Source organism: Schistosoma mansoni, chromosome W, assembly GCF_000237925.1.
Source record: "Schistosoma mansoni strain Puerto Rico chromosome W, complete genome".
Taxonomy (NCBI): domain Eukaryota; kingdom Metazoa; phylum Platyhelminthes; class Trematoda; order Strigeidida; family Schistosomatidae; genus Schistosoma; species Schistosoma mansoni.
In genome coordinates, this window is record NC_031502.1 from 1302582 (window position 1) to 1321838 (window position 19257).

At 35.2% G+C, this 19257-nt stretch overlaps 1 protein-coding gene and 1 non-coding gene across 2 annotated transcripts in view; both read right to left on the reverse strand.

The window, feature by feature from the left end:
• Positions 1 to 19257, reverse strand: part of Smp_157010 (putative titin) — a gene marked incomplete at both ends in the record, with an annotated part of 117899 nt that overhangs the window by 8964 nt on the left and 89678 nt on the right.
• Positions 3044 to 3110, reverse strand: Smp_tRNA_00095_Gln_TTG.1.1. The gene has a single exon. It is a non-coding gene (tRNA).

The window sequence follows — 19257 nt, forward strand, 5'->3', positions numbered from 1 at the left end:
AGCAGTGATTCTCAGTTTTTGTGTCGTCGTTTAAACTTTGTTTAACCAGAACGGTTTCCATGATGTTTGCTCTTGGTCCCGTTTTTGCTTGTTGACATACTGTTACTAAGATTAGACACAACTATTGCCTGTCATTGCACTATGGAAGCCTTTTCTTACTTCAGACTTACAGACGCGCATGGGGCAATAGATACCTTACAAGTTGAGGTTTGTAGTTAATTTATATACATTACTCAATAAAGAACCGCTTTTTTTCCTAAAGATAGATCGCTGTTTTATGAACCTCCATTTTGTGCGTAAGAAGACAGGTGTACTAGTAGTTATAAGAATTATAAAATAAGTAAGCTCCAGTCTATGGTTCAATATAAGAAACACATCAAACTTGGATAAATAGATTATAAAATAATCACAGAACACTAAAGTTAAGTAATAAGAAGTGTGTAAATAATTAGAAATTGAAGAATAGAAACGACAAGGAGTTGGAAAACAACAAACAAGTACAGGATGTGAAAAAGATCGTTTTTTATGTTATATCCAACCAAGAAAGAGACAGGAGAATTTCTTCTGAGCACATAAATTAGGGATATAGGTTAGGAATCCTTATAGGAGACGGGATCAAACCCTTTAGGGGAACGAGGAAGATATGTGATGGAGCGCTAGGAATGGTTTGGTTTTATCTATAATATGATTACTGTCAACTGTGTGTGGCAAGATAGAGCTGCGTGTTGTTATTGTCTGGCCTTTTCCAAACTATAATGAGAGATGTTCACTTACTCTTTAGTTAAGTTGCCTGGTAGTAATCCCAATATAGTTACCTCTTCAGGTGAAGTTGGATTTTTGGGTGAACATTGTAGAGGCAAACTCAGGTAATTTAACTTTAATTTAAGTGAATGTTACTGGTCTACCAGAAAATCCCATTGTAAGATTAGTGGGATCTCTAATGTTTTGGAATAAAGCTAGTACAGTTGAGGTTTCTGAAAGTTTGCAATCAAATGATGTAATCGATGACCCTAATTCTAAGTTAACCCAGTTCATATACGGTGCATTAAAGTCGCCTAATATAAGGCTTTTTCTCCTATTATACCAGGACTTAAGTTTGCTTAGGAGGAAGTCATCTACCACTCATTCTGGACTGCGATATACTACAACTAATTCAATATCTTGCCGTCTACATTTCAACTTGCAATGCATCAGTTCACATGTCCCTGAATCATGTCCCATTGCCTTAGCAGGTCGTATGATTAAGGTACATTTCGTGTACAGGATATCTCCGCCTCCCTATGGTTTAATCTATCAGCCCTACTGGATATAAAACCAGTCAACTGAATTTCATTATCAAACACTTTTGACGTTAACTATGTTTCTGAGACTGCAATAACATCCGGTTACAATAGAATGTCTTAACTAACTGCCCTTGCTAATCTTTCAAGCAAGAAATAGCCAGTTGCATCCGCATTGAATTATAGTTTTAGGAATAGGGGTCTCCTTGTTATCAATTTATACTTTTTTACTTATCATGCGTAGTTATACAATCTATTTTATTGTAATCATTCACTTATGAATGGCATTGACTGGTTTACAATTTCGGCGAGACTACAATTTATGGACGACCTTTGAACGAATCTTAAGTGACCTTGAGAAATGTTAGCCAATCAGTAAACAGTCAGAATAAAGTAAAAATTTATTATACAAAACCAAATAATTAAAGTGGATACACTTCTTTATATGGTCCAAAAACTTGTCAATGTTAGAAAAAGTCCAAAGGTTCCAAAGTCGTAATACATAAGCTAGAGGAACTCATCCATATGGCTCTATAATAGTTGGTCCTAGGAGCCATGATAAGGTCATAAAAATCCTCCCAGCCTCGACCACATAGCTTCATTATTGTTTGTACTGCAGTTGTGTAAGTTTATCATTATTATTATAGATATCTCCCTACAATACTCATACCTCTGAACCTCCGAAGCTTGAGTAACATCTGCGATTATTGCAGTCAATGTTACTGGTGCTTTTATTATACAGTTGGCGATAATAATTTTTATAATATGCTTAAGTCTCAATCTGGATCGAGCGAAAAAGGTTCCTATTCTAGCAAACGTCTTCCTTCAACATATATTACTTCAATGGACAACATCACGGTAGTCTGCACAAAGTCTACATGTCATTAATTACTCGCAATTACAAATACAGGAACTTCCTAGTGGCTTCATTTGTTGTAGCCGCTTGATTGTCAAATCTCTAGAATTCTCTGTGAACCGATCGTACATGAGCATCAGGCACTGAACTTGGCGACGTGACCTTGAAATCCCTCAGACACTTCTGATTGGCTCGTCCATAAATTATAGTCGCGCCACAATTTTCCCATACATCAATACATATGACAATAGTAGTTACCAAATAACCTATGCTGAAACATACTCTTGCGTAAATGTAAGAAGTAAGATCATTATATTTTACTCTAAAAGGAAAAAAGCTAATAAATGTAAATAGGGATGTTACAAGTAAAAGATTTTGAAAAAACAAAGATCTACTTACCAAATACTTCAATAACAGCTGAACATGTTTGTGATCCATATTTGTTAGTAGCTACTAAAGAATAAAGTCCAGCATCAGCTGTAGTAATGTCAGATATTTCAAGTTTTAACATTAATTCTGAAGATGATGTACCATTCATATCTTCTTGATAGAAACGTCTACGTGATGAAGCTGTTAATGGGACACCATTATGTAACCATGTACATCGAGGAATTGGTATCCCACAAACTGAAAAAATGAATATTGAACAAAAGTAACTCCATTAATAACTATATGATAAGATTGAATTCATTTAGTATTGTTTGTTTGAATCTTCCCATCGATGTGTTAGGACTGATCAGTCTCTAATTGGCATATGTGCATACTGTGCGTATTACCTCGATATGGCCTTAATTCACAAGCATGATAAGCAAAGATGGATAGTGGCTTGCAGCGGAATCCAGTTGACGCGCGTTCCGTCCTATTTAGGACTCGTCAGTTGGATGTACCTGCATCTCAGAGCTGGTGTTCACTCTGGGACTCGAACCCAGTACCTTTCGCCTCAAACGCCATCGCGTTATCCACTCGGCCACTGAGTCCTGATAGCCATAGGACGAAACGAGCGTCCTAGATTCCACTGCTAGCCAATATCCATCTTTACTTATATGATAGGATTAACTAAATGATTATGTATTATCTATAGAACTATATTCGTAGCTTCGCTGAGTGTGATATTCACTAACTCAATGTTATAACTTGTGGCCTTGTGCCCTATTATTATATAACTTAATGATACCATCAATTAGAGAACAGTAACTTGTCGACCGGACCAATGACACACAAAACCCGTATGAGCAGTCTAGAGTCTTTATAGGTCTTTCTTCCTGCCTAGCATTGCTTGTTAAGTCCAGAACACCAATAACAGCCTCTGCGATATGATACATGTATATTCAGTTGTATCAAAATCATAAACTGATCTAAGTTAAATAACCATTGAAAACCTGGAAGGATTGGATGACCGTTTCGGTCTAGTGTGGAACTACTTAACAGTGAATATGGGTTTGTGATTTTAATTACATTCAATAATCTTTACAATCTTATATTGAAACTATTCAGTGTTTTCATAGTTGAAATCATGAGTCAATCGAAGCTAGACCACCATGGAAAACCTGGAAGCACTGGACGGCAGCTTCGTCCTATTATGGGACAGAAAACCCCTTCTGATTATTCAGTGTTTATAAATTTTTCGTAGATCTAAGTCAGTATGTAAGGAAAATAAGACAAAAAACATCAGAAAGAAGAAACAATTCACATATAACAAAATACTAAAAAACTGTTTGCCTAACTTACCTTTAGCTTTCATTTGAATCTTACCACCAGTTGTACATGTCATATCAACCAATGGTAATAGAATACGTGCACCTAATTCACTTGTTACATATAAATCAGAATTAATACTTGAACGTTGAGTTGTTGATTCTACATAAAATAATGAAAAGAAAAGTCAATCATAACTAATTTGAATGAATCTTCTGGTTAACATTTAGGACTACAAATGATCAGTCTATTATTGGCATATAAGTATCATGTGCGGATTGCCTTGATATTTCCTTTAGTAACGATCATTATAAGCATAGATGGATGGTTGCTAGCAGTGGAATCAAAGACGTACATTTCGGTCTATTTGAGACCCGTCAACTGGATAAACGACTGATCAATTGCAGTCCTAAACGTCATTGTCAAGATTCAAACAATCAATACAAGGTGAAGTAAACTTCACCCGATTGCACAAGCTAGTAGCTATCTGGACAACTTGACGAGGTTTGAAGTGAGCAGTATTGAGTTCGAGTTCTGCAGTGAATATCAACTCGGATACAGGTATATTCAACTGACGAGTTCCGAGTAGGACAAAATGCGCATCTTACATTTCACTGCCAGCCACAATTCATCTCTGCTTATAATACAAACTTTATGTTTTTGTAAACACAGTGTGTGTTGAACCAAGACAATGGAGAATATTTATAGTTCAGGATGGTTTTGAAAATGTTTTGTTTTCCAAGCTGGATGGCTTAATTCTGAAGCTTACATTGTCTTTCTGGACATTGTCAGTACAAACTTTAATAAGCCTATGTTGAGCTTAATCAACCGATTAGATTTTGTTGAACCGCATATATTTGCAATAGAAGTTTTTCATACTAATTGCGTTCCATCCCGGTTCTTTCCTTATCAATCTTCTAGTGAAATACATTCTATGTCTGACCATCTTATATACTACTTATGTGGATATAAGTAACTCACACTACAGTATATCTAATTTCAGATATTTAAATGGTGATCAGTAAAAGGTATTTCTCCTTAGTTCTACATTTCTTTGTACTAACCATGGTGTTAGAAGTCATTAAACTATTCAGGTTTCAACTTTCTTCTTTGTAAATATTAGTTAAAAAATTATAAAATATTTTATATACTACTATTTACCATAAACTTTCAAATTAGCTGAATCCGATACTTGACCATATCGACCAATAATAGTCACTTCATATGTTCCAGCATCATATATTGTAACATCATTAATATGAAGTTTAATATCACCTGTTTCAGTATCATAAGTACATACATAATGTTGTGTAGAAGGAGTTTTTAATGATGGTAATGGATGACCAATATTTAATTCACGACCATTTAATGACCAATGAATTTGTAAATCACTTAATTGATCTGTAAGATGTGATGGCTTTTTTATTTTTGGTAAATAAACAGCACAACGTAACATTGTTGTACTACCTTCTGCAGCACTTACTGAACCCATAGGTGTTAATATTTCTGGTGCTTGACCACGTGGTGTAATTCTTGCATGTACAATAATCTCTTCCGATTCTTTAGATGATGATGTTTGATAATCATAATAATAACGATGATATGAATCATGAATAGATCCACCTCTTGATAATTTACGTATAGTTGATGTATCATTTATATCAATATCATCATTATCATTCATATAACTAGCATCTAACCAACGTAATAATCTTGTATATGCACGTTTATTTATTCGTTCAGCAATATCATCTTCTAAAATTTCATCTTGTATTTGTGATTCATAATTCTTAGATAAATTTGATGAATATGGTCTTGATGAAGAAATAGATTTAAATTGATCCTCTTTTTCTTCTCGTTCAATTGTATCATGCTTTTTACTAGTCATACTTGTTATCCATGGATGTTCTAAAGCTTGATGAACTGTCATTCGTTGTTTTGGATCAGAATGTAGTAAACGTTTAGTAAAATCAATCATTTTTGGTGAATAATGCATCTTTTCAAGTTTTTCTGGTTCAGGTGATCCTTCTGTATCACCAGTAGTCCTATTTGAAAAGAAATAGATTTCAGTATCAATGTATCAATGTCAAATGATTGATTACTGTTAGAAATCAATTTTATCATGGAAGTAACAGACATCAGTCAAGAAAATAAACAGCTTGTTTCATTCTAGTTTGGAACTCTCTAGTGACATGACCTATATTGACTGAATAGTTACACTAAGTGCTCTTAGATTCCTATAACTTCCAAATGAGTGTTGCAACACGGGATTAGATTTCAGTGGTCAGTAATGTCAAACTTTAGAAGACCATTTCTTCAACTGACGTCAGATTTATAGTATTCATCAAGAACTGACCTTAATTAGATCACCATCGAAAACTAAGAACTACCGAGAAGCTATTTTGTCCAAATATGAAACTTTTCAGGAGTGAGCAATGACAGAAATCGAACTCAGGACTTTCTAGTCTCGCCACACATGCTTAATTTTTAGACCGCTGAGTTGAAACATTTAATATCAATCAGTAAGCCACATTAAGCGATTGCTTTTCAACGTCAATTCGAATTCACACATTTTCCCGAAAATATTACATAACTGAATTACTGCTTTGTTATTAATGACTTTAATCTAATTTTATAGAGTTGAGATCATGAGTCAATTGAAGCTAGACCACCATCGAAAACCTGGAAGAACTGGACGGCCAAATCGTCATATTATGGGACTCCTCAGCAGTTCACATTCACGATCTCGCCTCGCCGTCCAATGGGGGATCGTGGTTTAGTTTCAATTGACTCATGATCTCAACTCTATAAAATTACTAAAATCTCCACCAAACCCCTTCTGACTTAATCTAATTGCTTTTTTAACAGTTAACATTATTACTTACATTTGGTAAAGTAACAAACCTAATGACCACATATCAGCAGATTGACCAACTCGTGCCGATTTACTAATTGGCATAGCATTAGTTAATTCTGGTGGAATATATACCATAGAACAAAATGATAAACGAACAGGTTTATCAACAGTTGGTGCATGCATTTGTCCTAGATCAGCCAGTGCAATACGTTGCCTAGATTGATCAGTAAAGAAGATATTCTCTGGCTACAAAAAAGAATAAACGAATCAAGAAACAGTTATGAACAGTAAAGTAACCAATTTATTTTCAGTTTCTTTTCATTTGATTTCAAGCGCTTGTACTCAACTTTTCCCCTTCTCGTAAATAATAATAAGCATCTCAATAACTGCATATGTAACACACAGGCTTTAGAAAATCACTGACTCCAGCTTAATCTCTGTATACAAAAGGAATATATTTCTAATTCCTCATTCCAATGTGATGTCTACTCCCATCTTTCTATCTCCCATACTCAATAATCTACTTTTATCTACGTGATTATGAATTAGCTATGATTACAGTATTGACATAGTGTTCAACTAAATGTATTGTACTGGTGATAGACATATTCCAACCAAAAAGGAGTAGTGGAATTAGAAAAAAGAATTGCCATAAATTTAAAATTAGAAAAAAAACAAGCAACTTTCATTCAGAAAAGACACAAATTATTCTAATTGAGATCATGAACTGATCGATGTTAAGACTATCATTGAAAACCTGGAGGCACTGGACGATTGTCTCGTCCTAGTGTGGGACTCCTCAGAAGTGCGCATCCACGATCCCTCATGACGAACTCGAAACCAGAACCTTCGGTCTCGCACGCAAGAGCTTAACCTCTAGACCACTGAGTCGGCATCCAACATGCTAATGGGTAACTTCAAACAATCCAGGATGTCGCTCAACCATCTTAAATCGTCTTCGATGGATAACTGCCTCACACTCAACACGGTTGAACTCCACTGGTCACGAATTCTCACTAGAACTCTGACAATTACCGCTCGAAGTGTATCGTTAGTGAGCACATGATAATTATTAGTATAGGGTTGTGGAGATTGCTGAGTTTTAATTGAGATCAATAACCGCTTGTGGGATAGTGGATGTTCACTACTGAGGAGTCCCATACTAGGACGAAACAGACGTCCAGTGCTTCCAGGTTCTAAATACTGATCTAACATCGATCGTTTCACGGTCTCAATTGAAACTCAACAATCTTCACAACCCTTTACTCACAAATTATTTGTCAGTTTTATTGGAATATACAATTCAAGAAGAAAAAACAGATTCAAGATTCATTAACACCATCAATGTAAGATAGTTTCAATTCAATTTACGATTAGACTATAATTTATGGACGACATTTGAGCAACGCTAAAATGACCTTGAAAATGTCCATTTACTCATTAGGGTTAAATGAGGGTTATAAGTTAGTGCAATGAACTAGGATTAAGATTTACAGTTGAATGTTAGGGTTAGAGATTATATTTAATGTTTTCATCACGAACTGATATCAGTCATAATGCCGAAATAGTATTTAGCCAAATGAGTGGATGAATCTCGTGCCAAAACATAAGACCTACTATTTTAAATCTGATTGGTCCATCCATAAATTATAGTCTCGCCCAATTTACTGCATAAATTAACAACACTTACTTGTAAACCAAGATGTACACCACCACTTTTGTGTATTTGTGCAGTTAAATCTAATAACTGACGTAATATATCCGCTGCTTTATGCTCAGTTACTGTAATACGTCGACCTAGTTGATGCCATAATGTATCACCGGATGTAACACTAAAAATATTAATTTAAAAAATGGGTATATCAATTTCATCTAAATTGATAAGTGACATTTAAATCTGACAAAATAAGGTATCTGTTGGCTGTTATGACAAAAATCTATTCACAAGCTAAGCAGCTCTTTATGTATAGGCGAGGCCCACTTTCATTGGTTTGGATCTTATTGTTGATGTTGTAGACTGTAACCGATCAGTTAATTTTGGCATATGTACCTCCAGTATGGATGACCTTGATTTTACAATCACATTAAAAGCATTTAAGCAAATTTGAATTGTGCCTAACAGTGGAATCCAGGACATGCACTTCGTCCTAGTTGGAGATCGTCAGCTGGATATACCTGGACTCCAGTTTTGTGGTTCACACCGGCACTTGAACCCAGATTCATACAACCAATACAAATAAATTAAATTTCACTTTGTTGTACAAGTCAATAGCTGTTTGAACTCAGCATCTAAGTGGACAACTCGTTAAGTGTTTCAAGTGTAATGTAATGAGTCTCAGTCCCTGTATGAACATCAACACGGGTGCTGATACATCAGTTGAGGAGTCCGAAATAGGGCGAAACTCATATCTTGGATCCCACGACTAGCCATCATCCATCTCTTCTTGTAAACAAAACTGTTTATAAATCTGAGAAATTGTTCTGATAATCACCGAAACAATGAGTTAAGATAAATAATAGAATATCAGAAAGCGATTATCATTGAAGAATCTGAACGTTGGAGTTCGAAAAACCCAATTGTTATTGTAAACAATTGATTAATACTTATCTCTGTCTTTAGATCTTGACAAAACCAACTTTTCACAATATATAGTACGGTCAAGAGTAGACTTCTAGAAATATTCGACTGAATCTTGTAAGTTATATCAAAGAAAGGGATGGCAGTCAAATACCTCGAATATTCTACAGGTTGGTTAAAAGAAAACTAAGGGAAGTTCAATTCAAGACGTAGGATCATTCCATAAAATCATTGAGTGTTGGAATAAACCATGTTGCTAGGTTTGGAGTGCCTATTTGAGGTCCGCAAAATGATTACGATCAATAGTTAAAGACGTTGAATGAAATGTCTCAAAATCAGTCTCAGATGGATCCACTCTAGATGTTCGAGCTGTCGAGTTTAAATATTCTTTCATACAAGTATTCTTTTCATTCTTTCTTAACCTTATTATCCAATGTTTACCCTTTCTCTTTATACTCAGCGTGCTAATTTCAATGCAGTATGGCAACTTCGGCTAACGAACATTTGTGCTGTGCCCTATTACATTAACTAACTGATACTATTCGTACATGGGTGATTAAATAATTTTAGCATGGTAAATGCCTAGAGTTACCTCAGTTTTTAGTTGTAAATTGGTAGAAAAAAAAAGAAATGTATGGATCAAAACTAAATGTACTTACTCTTCCATTACACAAATAGTACGTTTAGCTTCTGTGTAGGCTTCATGTAGGTGTGCAAAGTTTTCTTGTTGAATACGCGAAAGCAGTTTCAGTTCACGTTCAGCTTTCTCTTGTTCCCAGTCAGTAATGTCATGTCTAGATGTATACTTTGATATATCATAAGAAGCACGTCTACGAACAGGGCGTTCAGTTTCCAAAACACTAACTGGACGTGGAGGTAATTCTGGATAACTAATGTCGCGTTTACCTAAAGCACTAACTGGACGTTTAGTTAATGCAGATGGACTTGTGTCTATAATAGTCCCTAACCAATAACGACCAGTTGAACGTTCAGCAAGTCTATAAAGACCAGCATTTTTAGTACTGAAAACGAAAGAAAAATAATCTCATCTAAACATTTTGCCATTACGCAAAAATGATACAGGAAACGCAAAGGTATAATAGAACGACAAATAAACTCAGGAATGAATGCTGTGTAGTTAGTGTAGTAAGAAAACAAAGATTATCAAAACTATATGATGCATTAGCGCAATACATTTCGAACAATGAGAGTAGATGATAAACATCCATCATCCTTTAATGCCAAACATATAGTTGAAATGGATCATATGATTGATTTTAACATGGCTTTCTTGGTATTGTGCAATAAGTGTTACAGAGAGTATATTAAGATTTATTGAAGCCTTGACTACAAGAAAATTCAAACTCTCTTAATGTATTCTAAAATAGTTTGTCTTCATCTTAAACCTACTGTCGTTGTTACGTCCTTGATCAGTCTACCCACTTTTGTGCCGAGTATAACTTGTCTAATGTAGATTAAGACCTCGACGCGATAGGCTAACTGGCTTAACCTTGTGTGTGCATGTGTGAGTTCGAAGTGAGATCAACTACTTGGGGTAAAGAGACGAAAACTATTCTATCCCTGATTGGCTGACAAGCACGCGAGAGAGAGCGAAGACAAGGACAACTGGAACACTAATCATTTTATTCCAATCCCGATCTAGCACTCGAATTCCGAACTCAGATTAGTGTAAAAAGAAACATGAATAAATAGATAACTAACCCGACCACAACGTACAACAATTAGGGAGATACAATTATGTTCAAAACCGGAGGATTACAGTAGAAAATAGAGTACAAAAGGTTACGTCTAAATTACAATAGCTTTGGAACAGAAAATGCTATGGCAGTGAATCATACATCAAACGAAAGCTTATGATCTGTGGAATAGACTAGGGACAAAAGTAAATGTTACTAATTTTACAAGCTTTGAATTAAATGAAATAACGTCTCCAAAAATAGCTTCCGTAGTTTGTTAAGGCTTCTTGTTTCGCAATTCACATCAGTCGTAATATTAGTTTATTATCCAGCGCGGTGAGTCTCACATGGTTCTCTTTATTATCTTTGTTTCCTCTTACTTTCCACTTGCCTAGTTGACCTTTTATTCTTATATATAAATGGTTTTAACAAGTATATATGTGATCAGATTGTACAAACTGTATTATGTTAATATATCATATAGTTCTGATAATCTTCGTCTTCTAATTACACTATCCAATTTTATCAAAGGGACTAATTACTTTGAATATTGTGTTCTTTTTTAAGTATTTTTTGCCAAAGACGGATATCAACTGGGGGGGACCAAAGGAAACTATAGAACACTGGATAGTCGATTCATCCTAGTTTGAGACTGCTAAGCAGTAAGCATAAGCACAACTTAAACTAGAATGAAATAGCTACCCGATGCTCTCTATCTTTTAATACTCACACAGTTGATACAAGTTAGTGGTGAAAATTCTCTTCATATTAAACCAATATACATATTCCTTACAACTAAATGTTCTATAATTATCAATTTAATTATAATTACTCCATTCAGGAATACACTTATCACCATATTGGTAGTTATTCAGAATGAAAACTGAATCTTTTGACTTTACATTCAAACATTCATCAGTGAAGAAAGTTTGTATTTTCGAGGTTATTTTAAACAATCTACAATACAGTCTTTATTTGGAGGGTCAGCAAAATGAAAGAAAAAATCTCGCGGATACATCAAATAAAAATTAAGGCTAAATTTAAAATCCTCATTAAATGTGATATTTTTATATATAGTTGAAATCATGAGTCAATTGAAGCTAGACCACCATGGGAAACTTGAAAGCACTGGACGGCCATATTGTCCTATTGTGGAACTCCTCAGCAATGCGCACCCACGATCCCGCCTCACGAGATTCGAAGCCAGGACCTATCAGTCTCGCGTATGAGCACTTAAACGAAAGACTACTAAGCCGGCATCCAACGGTGTTAATGACTAACTTCAACCAATCCACGAAGTTAAACAACCATTTCACCAATGTCTTCAGTGAGTTGATATCTCCCAACAAACCTGATTGAACTCTACTGGTTACTGCTTCTCACTAGAACTCCAGGAAATACCTCATGGAGTCAGTCACTAGTGAGCATATGATAAGGGGGTTGTTTGTGGAGATTTTTAGTAATTTTTATATATAGTTGAAATCTTGAGTCAATTGAAGCTAGACTACCATGGAAAACCTGGAAGCACTGGACGTGATATTCCTTGAAAGACTTTTACCTAGTTATGATTTAGATGTTTATTCTGGAAATATGCTACACTATGAAGTGATTTTATTTACTAGATTACTAGTTTGATACAATTTATTGTTCGAGATCATGTGTCATAATGAAATCACAATACTTAAAACAATAGGACAATGAAAATAATTGGATTAACTATAATGTTTGACAAATGACTATTACAAAGATATTGTAAACAAAGATGGACTCAGTAGCTGAGTGGATAATGCGATGGTGTTCGAAGCGAAAGGTACTGAGTTCGAGTCCCAGAGTGAACATCAACTCTGAGATGCAGGTAATTCCAGCTGACGAGTCCCAGATAGGACGAAAGGCGCGTCCTGGATTCCACTTCTAGCCACTATTCATCTCTGCTTACTATTCAGTTTACTGTTTACCTTCCTTCTACTGTTCTTTTAATGATAATCATATATTATATATTACCTAGGCTTGGGACTGTCAGTAACTCTAGAAGAGTTGCATGATGAGGGTTGGCAAAGCAAGGTTCGCATTCCTACAATTGAATTACATATGGAACTCAAGACAACTGTCAACCAATATCAAAGTTGCAATCTTCAATACGAATATCAAGACAGTTCTATTCTATGGAGCTGAAACTTCGAGAACCACTACAACCATACTCAAAAAGGTACAAGTATTTATAAACAGTTGTCTATGCAAGATAATCAATATCCGTTGTTCAGATATCATCAGCAACAGACTACTGTGGGAGAAAACAAACTAATGGAGGTATGTTTGTATATATCAAACCAGGGAAATGAGAGATACAGAGTATTTTTAAAGTTTACACATTTACTACTATGAAATAGGATATTTTTTGTAATCAATATCATGATTATTCTGAGTTGTGTCTATCAAATAAGCATAACATTGACTTACCGAGCTAACTCTTCAATAATGTCATATCTTGAATCAAATGATCCATCTGTATAATGACGGAATTCCATATCATTGAGATCCAAAACTAAAATGAATATAAAAGTAGGAGGAGAACGATAATAGTATAGTTTTCTTTGATGTTCTACTTTCTAAAAGGATAGATGGTTCCATAAAAAGAAATGTATTTAGAAAGAATAGTTGGACTGGTCAGTATACTCAATTTCATAGTTTTAAACCTCTTGAATACAAAATAAATTTGGTTAAATATCTCAGTCACAGAATCAAACTATTATGTTCACAGGATAGTGTAGATAGCGAAATCGATAAACTAAAGTACATATTATGAAATAGTGACTATCCGGGTAATTTCGCCAGAAAATTTCTTTCAAAAGGTGAAAAAAGAACAAACTCTAACACAGCCAGTAAGAAAAACCTCTATCCAAAACTCAATTTTAAAAGGAAGATAGCGGGTGACATTTTTAACGCATCAACTCAAAAGATCTGTTAAAAGGACATTCACGCCACCAAGTTACATGTAATCTCAACCAAACCAGTACTTATACAACAAATCAAGGATAGGTTACCGATGATGAGCTCCTCTATATGTGTATATCAATTCAACTGTTCCCGTGGAACTAGGTACATAGGCCGTATTCAGATAACTTTATCCTTGTGTGTTAGTGAACATCCACCAGCATGGTTGGGAAATGGAGACACAAAGTCTATTAACAGCACCATTCTTTCTCACCTGGTATATTGTGAACATTATATTAAAATAGATGAAACTTTGTGTTTCGTATCAGGTTGCGGAAATATCTACCAAAAGGAGCTAGATTACTGCTCCTCTACATAGCTGAAGCCACCTGGATCAACTCCAGAAAATCGAACTTATGTATCCAGCCTCTATGTTTATCTTGGTTCGCGACTGGAACACCAAATATCTAAACTGTGGATATTATAAACCTCTTATCTTCCCCCAATTCCTTTTCTGTTTATATTTTTTTAATATAAACATTCATATGAATTTTTTTATCCTAATTGCCTTGATAACACCCCTCTTATTACATATTATATTCACACAACGTTATTATTATTACTATTACTATTATTATAATTATAGCGTTCACGCACGAAACCAAAGGTCCTGAATTCGAGCCCCACATGCGGGATCTTGGATGCGCACTGTTGAGGAGTCCCATGCTACGACGAAAGGGCCGTCCAGTGCTTTCAGGTTTTCCATGGTAGTCTAGTTTAGATCGACTTATTAATTTAACTACTAAAATTACTACAATATCCACAAACCCCCATTCTGATAATAATAATAATAAATCAACAAATTTTCATGGTTGCTTATACATTATATTCATTTAGATTTATGCTTCAAATTCCCTTTCAAACTCTAGTAAACAAATATCATAATCAAAAACATAAAAACTGTAGTTCTAAGAGTTTCAAGCCTAAATCTTCGATACACACACGAAATTGTATACTTTTCCATTGATGAGCATCTATAAGCACTGAACAGATTTGAAGCTTTTGCTGACTACTTTCAACCGACCAACATAAGTTCACGTGGTGTTGTTTACTTGCATCTTCCCATTGTTATTTAGGACTGCAATTGATCGGTCTCTTGTTGATATATGTGCATCCTGTGCGGACTGCCTCGATATTGCCTTCAGTCACAAGCTTTATATGCAAAGATGGATAGTGGCTAGCAGTGGAATCCAGTTTGACGAGCGTTTCATCCTATTTGGGACTCGTCAGCCAGATGTGCCTGCATCTCAGAGTTGATGTTCACTCTGGGACTCGAACCCAGTATCGTTCACTTCAAACGCTATCACGTTATCCACTTAATTACTGAGTTTAAATAGTCACTAGCTTGTGTAAATTTAGTTCCATTTTATTCACATGTTAATAATTTTGATGAGAAGCAATTTATTTACATTTATACAACAAAAAAACTGTATTTGTAAATTTTATTATTTATACCTTCCGTAAGCCGATGTACTGGTAGTTGTGCTGGTTCTGATGCATCACTAGCTGGTCCTAATCCATGCCAATTTTCTAAACGTACTCTGAAACGATAATTTACACCTTTTCTTAATTGACTACGTGCAATAAAATAAGTTTGATCAGCAGATGTAGTACCAAGAAGGAACCAATCTTCTCCAGGTTCATCACGACGATATTCTACACGATAACCAGTAAATTTAACTAAAGATTCTAAACGATCAGTAATCAAAGGTGGAGTCCATTCTATAAGTAGTGTTCCAGGTCCATGTGGTTTTACTCGAGGTTTCTGTAGTGTAGTATAAGGTTTATCTAAATAAAATAAGATTAATTAAAATCTCGGTGAGATATTTCTAATGAAAAATAAAATTGTTCTAGATAATGACTTACATTCATAATGATTGTAACAATTTAAATATCATGGATAATGTTTTCCCAATGTAATTTCACTACAACACAATAGTGTTTACTTTAAGGGACTATGAGATACAGGTTAGGTGTCGGTCCTGTGGTTTGGAGGTTAAGCGTTCGCGCGCGAAATCGAAGGTCCTTGGTCCGAATTTCGCGAGCGGGATCGTGGGTGAGCACTGCTGAGGAGTCCCATACTAGGACGGAACGGCCGTCCATTACTTCAGAATTTTCCATGATAGTCTAGCTTAAATCGAATCATGAATTCAACGATTAACTTACTACAATCTCCACAAAACCCTCTTTCAGATATAGGTGTACTTATATGTACATGTCTGCAACCAATTATAATCGGTGAACTAACATCATCCATGCTAAGTTTATACCATCACTTGAGTTAGTTCACACATCCACAGTATCCCAACCAATCAGAACGTAATGGAGCTTTCTAGAATATCAACGTGGCATGCTACGGTTGGACAGTAGTATTACTTGTCTCTTTGTGGATTGGCTAAATTATAATGATGTTATGACAAACGCTAATATCTATAAATACCCATGATTTACTGTACATTTTGATTATTACCCAACGAATACTTCTCTAGCTTCCTTCTATCCTCGGATTTTGTGACTGTGGGGTTTTATACATTCGAGTGCCGTAGTTATATACCGTATTCTGTGATAATCCAATAGCGAACGTAACATGATGGCCTGTCTTAAAGAGGATGGATAGTTCATTGAGAATTTATGCTATATTTAGAAACTGTTATACACTCGTATTGCATAGATAGATATTCAGTTTAATATCCTAATTTATAAAATAAAACGCTATTTTGTGTATTCTTCTGATAATAATAATCATATGCTCACTAGTGACTGACTTCGAGAGGTAAATCCAGGAGTTCTAGTGAGAAGCAGTGACCAGTGGAGTTCAAACCACGTCTGCTGTGAGATATGAACTCACTGAAGACAATTGGTGAACGGTTGTTCAACTTCGTGGATTGGTTGGAGTTAGACATAAACACCATCGAATGCCGGCTCAGTGGTCTCTCGGTTAAGTGCTCTGGCGCGAGACTGGTAGGTCCCGGCTTCGAATCTCAGGAGGCGAGGTCGTGGATGTGCAATGCTGAGGAATCCCACGATAGGACGATTTGGCCGTCCAGTGCTTCCAGGTTTTCCATGGTGGTCTAGCTTCAACTGACTCACGCTTTCAACTATGAGGATACTCTTTAATTGGTTTTAAGTATGAAATAATTTTATACAAGAGGAAAACATTATCATTCGTTGAGATATAAATTAACAAAGAACAGCCCGTCAATTAGATCTCGTTTTGGCAAATTTTATAATTTAGGAAAAAAACCGATTCCCATTTACACAATAGTTTACATAATCACCATCTCATCGTTCTATGTTTTCTATATATACTTTCAAATTAGCTTAAACTTAAGTAAGTTTCACAATTCCTCTATAATTATCAGGAAGGTGTTTTGTGGATATTATAGTAATTTAATAGTTGAGTTCATGAGTCGATTGAAGCTAGACCATCATGGAAAATATGGAAGCAATGGACAGCCGCTCCATCCTAGTATGGGACACCTCAACAGTGCTAATCCACGATCCCGAACGCCCAACTCAAACCCAGGACCCATCGATCTCGCGACCGAACGCTTAACCAATAAACCACTGAGTCGGCATCTAACGATGTTAATGTCTAACTTCAACCAATCCACGAAATTGAGCCACTATCCATGATTGTTACATGATTCGTTTTATCAGTTTCTGATCGGCATGAAAATCACCATCTCACCTTTTTATATGTTTTTAAATCCCATCTTTAAGTTTCCATCTTAATTCTTTCGGTCACCGATGTCTGTTACGTCATATTATATTATGCCTTAATGTTACACATGGAGAATATGATTGTACGAGAAATCCCAGAATGAAATGAATTTGTTTTATCCTGCCTTAGTTTTTGTCGGGTTTTATTCAAATAATCACATAATAAAGGGTCATTAAAATGACAAGAAAGTAGCAATGACATTAAAAGAACTGTGAAGTATAAAACCTAACGTATCAATTTATTCGTTTAATTCACAAGAAACACTTAGTACATGTATCTTTAGAAGCTAATTTTTGGAAGAATATTTGATATAATGATAGTAGTGTGATGTGTTCTACTTATGTCGATATAAGTAGTATATAACGCTAGTCAGGAATAGAATGTCTAGCACCAAAAGGTTGAGAAGATAGAGGAGGCATGAACGGGAACGGAAAGCATTTGGTATGGAAATGCTAAATATAGTCAGTTGTCCTCACCTGCGTCCTCTTTCACAACAGTAGAATTGTGACATAGGAATAAGAATCATAAATTATTTAAAATGTGGCGAATGAGTTCAAACAAATAAATGGTAGATAATTCAAAGTAAGTGAAAAACAAATTTACCAGCAATACGTAAACGTAAATCAATGTAATCTCGACCAGCTTGATTCTGTATCCATAGTCGATATAGTCCAGTATCAGCTAGATTTAATTTGTCAACAACCACTTCAACCCAACGGCAACCAGATGATAGATTTAGTCGAACACGATTTTCCAACGGTTCAACTGAAAAACCAGGAGTTAAATGACTTAAACGTTCGAACCAAACTTTTGTAATCCAATCACGATCTTGTATATAATCTAAACCTTCTAATGGAACACGCAGATACCAACTGTCTCCATGTCTTAATTCATATTCATGAGGTTGTGCAGCCCATCCAAGTCGGCAGAACCGTGGCACCGCTAAATTAAAAACAAGAAATTGATTGAAAATATTCAATTTCGAATTGCATCCTTCCGTTTTACTTCACAATTAACTTAACATTTACGTCTAAAAACATCACTTATAAAAGATTCACAAAATTTTACAATTTTCAACAACAGAACAGAGCTACTTATAAGTAGTATACATGTTAAACCGTAGTTGTAATGAGTATGATCGATTATTACTTTCATTCTTTTCCAAAGATAATTCCAAATATTTAGTATTGTGTATGTAATTTGAGCAGTTCATTGGTCATTCAATATTTATATTTTTCTAATCAACTTGGTTTATCAATGTGGAACCAGAATGTTTTTTGGTATGAAAAAAATAGTAACTTCAAAACCATATACCTTACAGTATGAACCAAATAAATTATTGGAATCATAAACCGATCCAAGTTAAACAGCCACTGAAAGCATTTTACAGGTATTTTGTCCTATTATGAGACTCTTCAGTAGTGCACATCTATGATCCCGTAACTAGGATTCTAACCTGGGACCTTCAGTTTCGATTCATAAACCTCTACTGATAAATATGTTGTGTTAGGTGGTTTATTATTTGTTAAATTAACTCATTCTCTAGGTAGTTGGCTAAGAGTCACATCCTGGTAGTGAC